Source organism: Pinus tabuliformis, chromosome 1_2 (assembly GCF_031772625.1).
Source record: "Pinus tabuliformis cultivar Carrire ecotype Pingquan chromosome 1_2, CPIR1, whole genome shotgun sequence".
Lineage (NCBI taxonomy): Eukaryota > Viridiplantae > Streptophyta > Pinopsida > Pinales > Pinaceae > Pinus > Pinus tabuliformis.
Genome location: NC_142298.1, coordinates 594,387,512 through 594,402,782, shown reverse-complemented (window position 1 = coordinate 594,402,782; position 15,271 = coordinate 594,387,512). Strand labels below are relative to the sequence as shown.

General features: G+C 39.8%; 1 protein-coding gene across 4 annotated transcripts in view; it reads right to left on the bottom strand.

Annotated features, from left to right (window-relative positions):
* Positions 1 to 15,271, bottom strand: part of LOC149207047 (uncharacterized) — a 356,193-nt gene that overhangs the window by 214,085 nt on the left and 126,837 nt on the right. The gene's annotated exons all lie outside the window — the stretch shown is intronic.

Genomic DNA, 15,271 nt, shown 5'->3' with positions numbered 1-15,271 from the left:
TGGCCAATCCCTGGCCTTTCACAAGCTTGGTAGGTCTAATATCCAAATCGTACTCCTGAATCTTCGAGACCCACCTAGCTCGAGTTCCTAAGCAATCAGCTTGGACTAAAATATCCTTTACAGCGGAGTGGGGAACAAATGCAATTATCCTAGAATACCCTACATAAACTCTGAACTGTTTAAGAGACTTGACTAAAGCATAAGCTTGTTTCTCCATGGTGCTATACTTCAACTCAGACCCTTGGAGGGACCTACTCATAAAAGCAATAGGCTGCTCATGCCCTTCATTATTCTTTTGAAGCAACACCCCAGCAATAGTATCTTCGGATGCAAAAGAGAAAATCAAAAACTCCTTTGAATAATCAGGGCTTATTAGAACAGGTGCTTTGACAATAGAATCCTTTATTTCCCGAAAACCTTTTCTACCCTCATTTCCCCAAACAAACTTAACATCTTTCTTTAAGAGGGTTTGGATGGGTTTGACAATCTCAGCATAATTTGGAATGAACCTTCTAAGAAAATTAATCTTTCCTAAGAAGGATTGAAGAGTTTTAATATTATGAGGCAAAGGAATCTTTTGAATAGCCTCAACTCTTTCAGGGTCAATCTTGATCCCATCCTTTGAAATGATGTGACCAAGCAACTTCCCTTCAGTCACTCCAAAAATAGATTTAGCAGGATTTAAGGATATTCCATACTCTCTACACCTATCAAAAATTTGCCTTAGGTGGCTTATATGGGAAATTCCATTTTTAGAAAAAACAGTTAAATCATCTTGATAGATCTCAAGAAATTTCCCAATTAAACCCTTAAAGGCATAGTCCATAGCCCTTTGAAAAGTTGCTCCAGCGTTCGTTAATCCAAAAGGCATCCTTAAATATTCAAAAGTACCCCATGGTGTGGTGAATGTTGTCTTATGCCTATCCTCCTTTTTCACCAAGACTTGGTTGTATCCTGAAAATCCATCTAACAAAGACATCATTCCAGATCCTGTTACCCTTTGCAATAATGTTTCCATATTAGGTAAAGGGTAATTATCTTTTTTACATGCTAAATTAAGATTTCGAAAGTCTACACATAGCCTGATTGATCCATTCTTCTTCCTCACAATAACCAAATTTGAACACCATGTGGAATGCCTAGTGTGAGCAATAATACCAGCCTGAAGCATCTTTTGCAATTCCTTTTGTACCAAGGGGGCTAACTTAGGATTGATTTGCCTAAGTTTCTGCCTAAAGGGTTTGGCATTTTCGTCCTTAAGAGGGATAGTATGTTCCATAACATCTTCCCTATAACCTTTCAACTCATCATATGAAAAAGCCAAAACATCTCTATATTCATGAAGTAAATTTATCAAATTCTTCCTTTCTTGCTCATTGGTACCCTTGCCTATTTTAATAACCTTTGGGTCATGAGGGGTACCAATATTCACTTCAATGAATTCCCCTGGGCCAATTTTCTTATCATCTTTTCTCTTTGATGCATCATGTCTGTCAAACACTTGCTCCAAGGCTACACGTTCCCTAGGAGTAGGATTTGTCACCACATTACACTCCTCATAATCACATCCTTCCTCTTTGTAGCCAGCCTTAAATTCAGAAAATTCCTCCATGTTATTTAAAAAACGAACCACCTGGCTTTCATCATTAAAGATTTGCCAATGCTCTAGATTGTCAGGAACTGATGGCCTAAAGATAATTTCCATCTTAATTTTATCATCCACCAAGTTCTCTCCAAGCTGTAATGTAGATGCAGCAACAGCCAGCTCATCAGCTTGTTTATTTCCTTCCCTAGGAATTGCTTGAAGGTCTAATGCATCAAAATATTCCATATTATCCCAAACAGCATTTCGATACTTCTTTAATCTATCATTCTTGCATGCAAATTGATTCTTAGTTTGAAGAATGACTAGATCAGAATCCCCCTTGATACTAAGCAACTTTATCCTCAAGTCTTTTGCCAACTCAAGACCCAACAATAGAGCCTCATACTCTGCTACATTGTTGGTTGCATCGAATTCCAGTCTATAGGCAAACTTGAATATGTGACCAAGAGGGGAGGTAAGGACAATTCCAGCACCCTTACCATACCTAGAATGGGCACCATCAAAATTCATGTGCCAAACTCCATCTTTTTTACAATCAACCTCCTCCTCCAAAGGAGGAAAAGAATTAGCCAGAATAGCATAGTTTCCCAAGTTATCAGATTCATACACAATTTCATTATGAGGCTCCCTGGGATTTTCTATATGAAACTTTCTCTCCAATTCCCTATCCAGTCTAACCATGATGCCCTCACTGTTAGGGATGGTAGCATAACTTAAATCCATTTGCAAACTACCCCCAATATCAGCTCCCCACTTTCTAGACAATAACATCCCCCAAGCATCAGGCACATCAATCACCACAATATCCATGGTGATCATAATGTCAGGATGTACAGCTAAGTGGACTTGAAGATCTTTTATCAAACCACACACTTTAATGATCTTTGAATCCATTGCACAAATGTTGTGGTAGGGTCTAGAAATCCTCAAATTTAACTGATTCATGACTTTCTTAGTCATGACACAAGATGATGCCCCAGAGTCAAACATACAATTGTGTAAAAGCATTCCATTGACCAACATAGTTATGAAAAAAGGTTGGTGGTCTCTGTTATCTCTACACATATCACTACTTTGCAGAGTGATAGGGGCATCCTCATATCTATCCTTAGAAAAATTAGACATTTCTTTTCCATTGGGAGCATCAATGGCTTTCAACAATTTATATCTTTGGGAGGGAATCTTCATGATTTCAGTGACAGGAACTAAAATCTTAGCATTATTAATCCATCCTCCCAAGTCAATATTCAACTTCGATGTGGGTGGAGTGAAAGTTTTACTATGATTTCTTTCTTTATTCTTGGCTATCTCTAAAATTTGAGTTGATGAAGGCTTCTCTCCATATATTTCAGTGATCCTATCCAAATCTTCAAAATTATTTATACTATAGGAGGATGGAGTCTTTTTATTTACCTTCTGACTACTCTCCATAACTCCCATCCAATTTTCTAAGGACAAATGATGCTCTTTTCCAACTACATTGATTTGTTCACTTGTTCCCATCATATCTCCTTCTAGGATCCTTCTTGCATAAGGACAAGTGAGTTCATCATGTATGTCATCGCAAGGTCTACAATAAGGCATGGAATCATCAACTAAGTTTGTAGACTCGAGTGGATTAGGTGGCCTATGGTCATTGGGAGGTCCTCTCTTTTGCCATTTATCATTTACTCTATTTGGGAATCTCCCACCTTGATTTCTTTCCATGGCCACTAATCGATTTTGGATAGCATTCATTTGACTGGTGTGATTTGCCTCCATACTCTTGATGAGTTGGGTTAACTCCTTAATAGGATCATGCGTAGTCTCTTCTTTGGCCTTGCCTTTGGAATCGTTCAGTTTCGATGGCCCTCTATTGAAACCAGGAATTTCAGATTTTCCTGATTGCTTTCTAGCCCTTTCTATCTTTAAGGCTTCAGATTGAGCTACACTCAGATTCGTAGGCTCCTTCCTCCTCAACTCATAGGCAGTGTCAACCCCAAAAGCATCTAGATATGAGCATAAAAGAAATTCATCAGGAGGTTTAACAGTAGCAGGCATGCTTTTTACTAATTCATTGAATCTCTTGTTAAACTCCTCCATGGTCTCATTCTCGTTTTTCTTCATGTTGCTAATGGCATTGATCAAATGCCTATTTTCCTTCTTCTCTCCAAACTTATTTAAAAATGCAGTTAGAATGGCTTGTAAAGAGTTATATGAGTTAGCAGGTTGCTCAGTGAGCCAATCAAGAGCATCCTCTTCTAAAGATAAAACAAAAAGCCTCATCTTCACATCCTCATAATTAGCAGTGTTACACCATTTAAAGATACAAACATTAAAGTTTTTCACATGTGATGTAGCACTAATGGCATTGTTACCTTGAAAGGAAGGCAACTTTTCAATAGCCTTGTCAGGGATATTGTGAGGATAGCCATTTATGTTAGTAAAGTCACAAGGAGCAAAAAGATCATTCATGATGCTAGGCTCTACTTGTTCTTGAAAAAGCAAATGAATATCAGAAATAGCCTCTTGCCCAAGACTAGCAAGAGCCCTACTACGAGAAAGTCTATTCAACCTCTCTCTAAAAACCCTTTCAGGATCAGGAGAGGGGCTAACTAGACCACTTGAATTTCTCCTAGTAGAGACTCTTGCAAAATTTGGATTGAGTGGAGTCGCCACTTGAGCAAGAATCTAAATCTAAAGTTCAAAATGCTGAAACCAAAAGGTTAGTCGATTTCCCAGGTACAAGAAAGCTTGTCCCCGGCAACGGCGCCAAAGATGTTGACCCTGCCGCCTACACCTACCTACAGGTCAGTGAGAAAAGCCTTCAACCCCACAAGGTGTGGTTGGTGGCAGGGAACTCAGAGAAGGGGCTGTCACACTAATCCCAACTCTCTCCGTTTGAGCTATCTCCTAGGTTAGCTAAGGGGGGCGGTCCCTAATGGAAAGTTAAGTTAAAAACAAAGATGTGAGTTTCTAGGAGAATTGTTAGAGCTAAATAGATTATTTATTTAAGATTTATAAGCAAACCTGATATGAGCAATAACCATAAACACATAAGATAAGCATGAGATACATAAACAACCAGTGCCTTCAAAGTATTGCTATTTGAGAAATGAAATTTTTTATTTTATTTTTGCTTAGAATGAAGTCAAATGCTTTCAAATGAAAGCCCAAATAACCTTTCACTTGGGTTTCCCAACGGAAAAGGGTTACTTAGCTTATGCTTTAGCTTTCTTCTTTAAACTTGAATTGCTTCCAGGAACACCTGTAGGAAAGCAAGCAAAAGAGTTAGCGTGCAAAATAAAAAAAAAATAAAATAAAAATACAGCCTCAAATGCTAGATAAAACCAATATACACACAAATGAAAGAAGAAAATATGGGATAATTTTTCAAGATAGAAAATAAGCAAAGGGCTCAGGAAACCCCCTCTTAAATAAATCTTTTGATGTCTTATGAGATTGTTGGCTTGAACAACTTGTGGGACCTTTGATATCCTTGGAGGTGACTATTCCAACCGAAGAAGTCCTCACACTCCAATAGAGTTGGCAACCTATCCTTTGAACACAAAAATGCCTGCAAACCAATTGTTAGCGCAAAAGAGACTTGGCATATAGAGACCAAGTTGAGCTTGTCATTCAACCGAAAATGACAAGCTACAACAAGAGTACAAAATATACCAAGCCCAAAGGAGATTTGAGATAGCTGCAAATCTCTCCTCCCTAGACAATAATGCCTTCAGGCAAATGCACAAAAAAAACAACTAGATAGCAATGTATAATCGAATGAATAATAACATCAAATGACACAGGTATACCTCATCAACCAAAGAATGCACCACAAGAGAAGCTAGTAACCCCAAAGACTTTGATTTATTTATATAAAAGTTGAGTACAAAATCCAGCAGAGTCTCCGCAAGCCCAACAGCTCATTCTATCCATCACAAATGAGAGCTCAAGACTCATATAAATAAGAAAATGGGAGATGATCCCAAGGAAAATTCCAATGACAAGTGGAGATGGATTGACAATCCCAATGTAGAAAATCAAATCACAAGTGGCAAGCTGACTGGCTGTAGGCTGCCAATGAACTGCTGTAGATCTCCATCAAAAATTTCTTTAAGCTGCCAGCGTATCCCCTTAACTGATATACGCATTACTTTGATTAGAAAATCATGAAACTTAGTGGGAGTAAGTAGGAAAAATATCCCACTCAACTAGCTGTTAACTCAAACATATGAAACGGTGATAAACACGTGTTAAATCTGGCTGCCTATAGGCTGGAGTAGACTGCTGTGTATCATCCTTTTTGGCTGGCAGTAACATATCCCTGCGCTGATCCCATTGGCTGATATGTATGTGAGTGGGAGACAAGTGAGAGTAAGTGGGGGACAAGAACTGTCCCATGTGGCAGTTCTGTCCCCACTCAAACTTTTCCAAATCCGTGAGCTTAAAATATGCATAAACTGCTGCGTATAAACTTCACTGCTCCATGAGTTTTAGTGGGGGACAAGTGGGAGACAAAGTCTGTCCCATGTGGCAGTTCTGTCCCCACTCAAACTTTTCCAAATCCGTGAACTATTTCATATACCTTTACGAATTCTTTTAAACTGAATTTTACACCTGCTGAGTGGATAATTCGGAACTCTTTTGACTGGCTGTTGACTTTGTCTTTCTAATGTGGCTGCCATGTCACTATTTCCCCCACAAACTTTAATTTGCACCAACATATTGAAATAAATAAAATTATTTGAACTTTAGCCATATGTAATATTTCAACGTTGCCTCTTTAACTTAACGTTGGACCATTTGACTTGCCACTTGGAACTTTGACTGATTTTCCTCCATGTGGTGGGCCCCACATTGCTACTGCATCACCTTTGATATTCCTTTAACTTTCCATGTCAAAATTTGATTTATTTTGACTATGGAAAATTTCTAAATTTTTCCAATTATTCAATTTTTTTATTTTTTTCCTCATTTTTGCCACTGTCATTTGAAAAATCGACTTTTGAGGGGCTCTAAGTCATTCTTTGACCCCCAAAGTGGGTCTTAGGATAATGCTGGGCCTCTGAAGATGAATTTCGAGTAGTCATACACCCCAGACATTTCCTAAGGCCACTTATTTACACCATTACATAGAAAATAATTAAAAAATCCCGTTTTGCGGGAAATTTTTAATTATTAAAAAATCCTACTTAGACCTAGCCAAATTCCACGAAACATTTTGTGTGATCTAGTATGGTAATATACATCGACTCTAGACACCAAGATGTGTCAGGGGCTCAATCTTCAAACCGTCACCCCGGCTTTGGGGTAAAACATGAGTGAAAAAATCCAGAAAATTATCCGCCTCTGAAAAAGAAGGGATAATTAACCGGATAAAAAAAACACTCCAAGGTGTACTCGTTTGCTGATCGAGTCCCAACATCCTAGGCCTGTTACAAATTCAAAACTCATCATAACTAGTATCACTTATTACAATTCCCCGTAGGGTGTGGAATCTGGGTACAAGAAAGATGATGAGAAGATAGAAGTAGAGTTAAAAAACTCTGTTGACTGATGATATCTGATGGTACAAGTGTCCTCTGGATCATCCTTGGGCATGGAGTCTTCACATAATCATCAGGTGCCACTCCAGTGGTCAACAGGACCAAAAATAGAAGTGTTTGGATGGCTAGATTGTGAGATAATCGATGCCCAATTGACCTATGTAGGCTAGGCATAAAAAAAAGGGAGAGGTGATAAAAAGTATGATTTATGGTGATCACCTATGGAAGACCAATGCCTATTCCTTTGGGAGAAATGGAGTCAAGAAGATTCCAATGATTAGGATGGCTTCATTCCGTCAAGGAGGTCTCTAGAACAATTTTGTATGACAATTAGGGCATCAGTAAAACTGCTTCAAGGTCTTTATACTTCAATGTGCAATATGTAATGACTTGTCAAGATAAATTTCAATTGAATATCTCTAAGAACATTCAATTATTCAAACATGGCCCATAACATGATGCAACGCTAATAAAAGACAAATTTATACCCTTTCATCTAAGAAAAGCAACAAAATTTTGGCCTAGTATAGCAAAAATCCCAACATCATTTATGTGACATAGAAAAGAATGACAAAATAACATTAAAAGGGCACTTACATGTGAGAACAAGTATATCCAATCATCATCATATGCCCATATAGAAGCTCTAAGAAAAAAATGAAGATATCAAAACATCAAAATTAATCCACCCATCCAATTTCGTCCTTCAAAGAGAATAGCAAAAATCTCACAAGAGAATATGATCAATCCAAGTGATGATGAGAGAATGAATCAACTCATCATCTATTTATACAATGTCTAATGAATTCGATTTAGCTTATTTTGGCCTAATTTAGCCCCTAGAATAAAATAATGTGCAAAATAACAAGTACTTTTGGTGACAAGCCCACCAAACTAACTCAATAACAAAGGAGTAAGCCTCTTAAGAGGGTCGAATGATCAATAACATGTGTTGTTGGACCTTAGAGGAGGCATAATGAAGTCCGTAGGTGCCATAATATGAAATAGGACTCCGACAATAGTGGACAAGTGGTTGGCCCCTTGTTCTCCAAGTAATAAACCTATGGTGCTCCCAAATGGATGTGGGGGTACACAAATATCCTCATGGGTCTCCAAACAGATCGAAATGTCTGTAGACCATCTGTAAGGGCTAGGATGATGATATAAGTGATGCCACATCATCATATAGATCCCGGATCATCTGCCAAGTGTATGATGCAACAGTGAAGCCGACTAGGCATGGTGAACCAGATGCATCTTTTTTGTCTAATAGGTGAACCACGAGCAATCTCTGAATGACTCTAGGATCCATGGAATGTTATCTATTGTTGTGGAGGCCCATGGCTCTCTACACGCACCCTACATGTGCCAATGTAGCCCCCTAGAGGGTTAGGACCCCATATAAGGAGACCAAACCCAAAATGGAGACCATCTATAATCTTGCATAAGATCCAATGCGTCCCCTTTCCCTTTAGTACACCAAGTCATTAAAGAAATCAAGTAAAATAGTTTACAAACCATGGAAAACAAGTGGGCACTTCATAATGGCATGCCCTTCCATAGTGGGCTTTGGCATGTGCAAATGTCTCCAAGCTCAAAGGGGGGTTAACCAAGCACCCTATTAGGTGGTTTTTGCTTGTAAAAGGGATCGTATGTCCATGGTACATCCTTCAAATGGTGGTAGTATGTGATAAAGTGATGGAACGGAGGAGGTGATGAAGGGGAAAACCTGGGCCACATGCCATGGTATAAGGGTAGCTAATGAAAGGGAAGCCCATACTTGGGTAAATGATGTGTAGGAGGGAGCAATTGTGGTACATGAGTTACCCCGACCTTGATTTTTCCACCCTTCTTCATATGCCTTTTGCCTTTTATGATTTTTCTTTGGTTAACTGCTCGGGGCTCAAGGGAATGAGAGCATGATGTGTAAAGTATAGCAGTGGATACCCCTTTTAAGGTGGGGCAGTTCATCGCCCACTAGGGGTTGGGACAATCATGGGTTCCTGAATGATAGAGGAGGCTCATCTAGGGCCTATAGGAACCAGGGTGATGGCCATGGAAGGGGTTAGAGCTCATGTATTAGCTTGCCCGCCTGCTAAATGTGTTTGTCTCGGCCATCTTTTGCATTTTGTGGTACAATTTCCTGTTGAATGTGGCCAATTATGCTTTCTTTTCTTTTCTTTTGCATCAACCTTCGAGCATCGTTCCAGGCCCGACCCAAGGTGTGGGCAAAGGGGAGGGGGTGGCTGACCCTTTGTGGACCTAGTGGAGGAATGTGGACTCAGGTGGGAGGAGTGATGAATGGGATTATAATGAGTAGAAGGGGGGTGATATATGTGGATTGGGGAGTGGGACCACACAACCAAAATCGGGGTTTCCCATGTAGTACCATCCCTAAAGCCCAAATGTCAGTAAAAGAGATCCCACGGGACTAAGGCCCAAGGTTAACATCCAAAAGAGACCTAGGGGACAAGAGCACAGACCTAGTCCACTCTTTCCACCAAATCCCCCCATCAATCCATGCCCAAGAGTTTCCATGATAAGTAAACTAAAATACACAATCACCAAATGATAAGGCATACCCTTAAGTTTGGGAGGCCCACCTTGAAGCATACAATCATGACAGATGGGTGAGGGACCACATGGTTGGCTCAAGTGCTGGAGAAATGGCACAATGAGCTAGCTGGTGGTTGAAAGGGGTTGTTGGCTGCCGGTTGAGGACCATCATGCAAAAAAATCTTCTCCTAGGGATATTACCTACAAAGTGGTGAGTAACATTTGGCTCCAACTGGGACATGATCTCTCGGAAAAGTGGGCAAAGTTGCTCGAACGAGAGGTCATGAGAACACCAGCAATCTCTTGGTTACTGTAGACCCGTTACCTGCACATATCAAAAACTAAACACACAGGGCAGCATGTTTCTGCAGTGTCTTATGATCACCCATGCTTAGTGTTAGGTCGTAAAATCAATAAGAAAGTAAATATATGCAAAAAAATGCATCTAATCTACCATGAAAAATATCATATGATGTTATTTCTAATGAGAAAATCAGCATGCAATACATCCTACCCTAACATGCATATGATGAATTTAATGTCAAGTGTAATCATAGAGCCAGTGCAACCAACATATCATCCAATTAATGTAAATATGTCTGCCTATATGCTCACTCATGCAGCAAATCCCAAAGTGAATGCAAAACCAATCACATGGAGTACAGTGTGTGCGGGGCAATGTTACTTGGGAGCGCGAGTGGGAGCGGGGAGTGGGAGCGAAAGCGGGAGCGGGGAGCGGGAGCGACCATTTTCAGAAGCTCTCGGTTTGGGAGCGAATCTGGGAGCGATTTTTTAAAAATATATATATTTTTTATATTTTTTAATTTTTGATACATATATGTCAACAAAAACATGTAGAATGATGAATTAGACATAAAAAACATAAAAAAACATAGATTGATCATTGAACCATATCACATCAATCATCTAGAAATTATAATCGTCATCAACCATGTCCACAAGTTAGTAAAATACATATTACAACTGCAACATATTGAGTCTTATAAATCATGATTCATCAAATTCAATCTTAAAGTTTCAACTTCAAGCTTTCAGAATTGAAAATTCAATAACATTTATCATCATTGATCACCAAAGTTGTACTTGTAAGCTAAGTTTAACCATTACAAGAACTAGAAGTAATATCGAAGATATTTCTAAGTCCTAACTTCTAACTGTTAACATGATATGAAATGTTAAAAATTTATAAAATGAAACATGAATAATGAGATGAAATGAAACAACTTTAGTCTTTCACAAAGCATCATATTCATAATTCACAATCATTACCAATGAGTTATAATTGCCAAGGCCCAACTTCAAACTTCAAATTTTCATTGTCACAGTGATATAATGTTTACAAAAAATATCATTATGATATGAAAGAGTCAAGAGTCAAGAGTCAAGGACTCAAAACTCAACAGTTATGAAAACTAAAGTCTAATAGAAACTAAAAAAGACAAGTAAACTGTAAATCTACATGTGGCCCTTGCCACGAGAGTCTCCAGGAGTATAAGCAGGTCGTGGTGGTCTTCTAGGAGTCTCCCGCACAGACCGACGACCAGAACTAGAACCTCCACGCGAGGGTGTAGATGGAGGTGACGACAGCAAAGGAACAAGACTCGGACCTCGAGCACTGCTACTGGATGGTGGAGGTGGAGGTGGAGGTGGCATGGCTGCTGCAACTGCTTCATTTTCATCCCTTACAAGTTCCTCTTCTAGTTCTTCAATATGTACAATGCCATCCTCCAAATTGTCATCCTCTGGGTGATTGTCCCAAATTTTATATGTGGGATCCTCATTAGCCCGATCACAGTAATGACTCAACAACCTCAAGTTGTAGTGCACATAAACCAAGCTTTCTGCTCGGTTTTCATTGAGTCTGTTTCTTTTCACATTATGTATATAGCTGTAGGTGCTCCAACACCTCTCTGCAGAAGAAGAATTTACAACCTGTGAAAGAACTTTTTTTGCCAATTTTGGCAAAAGTCCGTGGCCGCCATATGTTTCCCACCATGTGAGAGATTCAAATTTATCTTTGTCGTCCATTGCATGGAAGTTACCATACAAACCAGTGCCACTGAAGTATCTGCCTATTTCAAGGCGCACAGCTGCACATTCCTCCCTGTCAGGTACCAACTTTTCTAATGCTTCCAAATAACCTTTAGTTACCCTGGATCTAAATGGGGTTTGGTCCTAACCCCACCCCCTGCTGCAGGTTGGCCCAACCAAGATGTAGAGTAGTATTTGGCGTAAGGATATACGCCAAGCAATGTAGTGGAAGGTTAAGCCTATTCCACCGTTCACACACACAATCATGAATCAGTTTGTACAAGTTGGGATCTCTAGTATTTGGCTCTCTCCGCTGCTGACACCGCTGTACAAATTTTGATTCCTATTTGTTTCTCTCCATCCCAGTGTTACTTGGGAGCGGGAGCGGAAGCGGGGAGCGGGAGCGGAAGCGGGAGCGGGAGCGACCATTTTCAGAAGCTCCCGGTTTGGGAGCGAATCCCGGAGCGATTTTTTAAAAATATATATATTTTTTATATTTTTTAATTTTTGATACATATATGTCAACAAAAACATGTAGAATGATGAAATAGACATAAAAAACATAAAAAAACATAAATTGATCATTGAACCATATCACATCAATCATCTAGAAATTATAATCGTCATCAACCTTAGTAAAATAATAAATTAAAATAACATTCAATTCAATAACATTTATCATCATTGATCACCAAAGTAACAAGTTGTACTTGTAAGCCAAGTTTAACCATTACAAGAAGTAATATCGAAGATATTTCTAAGTCCTAACTTCTAACTGTTAACATGATATGAATTTTGAAATGTTAAAAATTTATAAAATGAAACATGAATAATGAGATGAAATGAAACAACTTTAGTCTTTCACAAAGCATCATATTCATAATTCACAATCATTACCAATGAGTTATAATTGCCAAGGCCCAACTTCAAACTTCAAATTTTCATTGTCACAGTGATATAATGTTTACAAAAAATATCATAATGTCATAATGATATGAAAGAGTCAAGAGTCAAGAGTCAAGGACTCAAAACTCAACACTGAACAGTTATGAAAACTAAAGTGACAAGTCTAATAGAAACTAAAAAAGACAAGTAAACTGTAAATCTACAAGTGGCCCTTGCCACGAGAGTCTCCAGGAGTATAAGTAGGTCGTGGCGGTCTTCTAGGAGTCTCCCGCCCAGACCGACGACCAGAACTAGAGCCTCCACGCGAGGGTGTCGATGGAGGTGGCGACAGCAATGAAACAAGACTCGGGCCCCGAGAACTGCTACTGGATGGTGGAGGTGGAGGTGGCATGGCTGTTGCAGCTGCTTCAGCTTCATCCCGTACAAGCTCATCTTCTAGTTCTTCCATATGTACAATGCCATCCTCCAAATTGTCGTCCTCAGGGTGATTGTCCCAAATTTTATATGTGGGATCTTCATTAGCCCGATCACAGTAATGGCTCAACAACCTCAAATTGTAGTGCACATAAACCAAGCTTTCTGCTCGGTTTTCGTTGAGCCTGTTTCTTTTCACATTATGTATATAACTGTAGGTGCTCCAACACCTCTCTGCAGAAGAAGAATTTACAACCTGTGCAAGAACTTTCAATGCCAATTTTCGCAAAAGTCCGTCGCCGCCATATGTTTCCCACCATGTGAGAGAATCAAATTTATCTTTGTCGTCCATTGCATGGAAGTTACCATACAAACCACTGCCAGTGAAGTATCTGCCTATTTCAAGGCGCACAGCTGCACATTCCTCCCTGTCAGGCACCAACTTTTCTAATGCATCCAGATATCCTTTAGTTACCTCTCGATCTAAATGGGGTTTGGTCCTAACACCACCCCCTGCTGCAGGTTTGCCCAACCAAGAATCTGAGTAGTATTTTGGCGTAAGGATATACGCCAAGCAATGTAGTGGAAGGTTAAGCCTTTTCCACCGTTCACACACACAATCGTGAATCAGATTGTACAAGTCGGGATCTCTGTTATTAACAATGTCTTTTATTTCCCCCAACATGGTATCCATTTGCTCATACACCTCGCCAATCACTGGTTTGTCTGTATCTGCAAACCGAATCATGTTATAAATTGGCTTGGTGAAATCCAATACCTGTCTCACAGTTGTCCAAAACTGCCCATCAAGAGCGGCCTCCTCCACCGTTTCAAAACCTGCAATGTCAGCTACATTTGTAGCCCTTTCCTTTAACACCTGCCAATTTGGACTTGATACCATGCTAGCTAAACCCTCTCTTACCTTCAAAAGGCGCCTGAAGGTGAGGTAATAGCTACCAAATCTAGTCCTCGCAATCTTCAGCAACTCCAATCTCGAGTGACTGCGGAAAAGGCCATGGGTATTGCTATGATTTGTAATAAATTTTATCATTTTTTTTCCTTTCTTGTACAAATCACCAATCCATTGGTATTGTTCATTTTTGTTTTTGACAATATCATGCAACAGAAGGTTCAATGTGTGAACCAAACATCCAGACCAAAATATGTTCGGGTATCTATCCTCAATAATTGCTCCCGCTGCCTTACAATTAGGAGCATTATCAGTGATGACTTGGATGACATTGTATGGGCCAATACGCTCAATTGTTTCAAGCAATGCTTCTGCAATGTTGATAGCGGTCTTGAACTTGTCTGAGTAATCATGTGCAGCTAGAAAAATGGGACCACTTCGGGACACAGCAAGAACACTTATCAATGGCTTGCCTTTTACATTTGTCCATCCATCAGATACAATGGACACCCCATTGTCAGTCCAAGAACTTGTCATTTTATTCAAAGAATGTGATATTTTTGCTTCTTCATGATCAAGGCCAACAGTTCTTGCCTTGTCATACCCAGGGCTCTTGTATCCTTTAGGGGCATCATTTATGGCAGAAACCATTTCGTGCCAATAAGGTGAGCGTAGAACATTGAATGGTATCCCATTTGCATAGAGGAACCTGTAAATTTTTTAATCCACATCATTCCTACACCCCTCATCAAGGAAATCTGATATGGTTCTACGGCGTAAAGATGATGACCCTGAGCCTCCATGTCCATATCCACTGCCTTGGGAGGATGCTGAAGGAGTTCTTTGTGAGCTTTCAAAGAAACCCCTTGATCTTTTTGCTTTGTATTGGGCGTCCTCCTCTTCCTTTATGTATTTGGCTCTATCTGCTGTTGACACCGCGTCGCAAGTTCTGATTCCTATTTGTTTCTCTCCATCCCATGCCCTTTTCCCGCAAAGGTGTCTTCTCAAACGGGTGTATGAGCCTGTGTAATCAGTGTTGCAATGGGGGCAATGAAATTTAGTGGTTCCACCCCCTCTCCCTGTTTCAGCCCTTTGAACATATTTCCACAATGGAGTTTGGTCTTGTTTAGTTTTTTGACCCTCATGTTCACCCTCCTCCACATCCTCCTCACTGGGGTTTTCACCTATTTGACTTCCTCCGGCTTCTTCATCCACCTCTTCAGTTTCAGGCCCCCTCCGTTTCCTACTCTCCACCACCATAATAACCAGAAAAGGGACCAGGAAGAGGAAAATGCC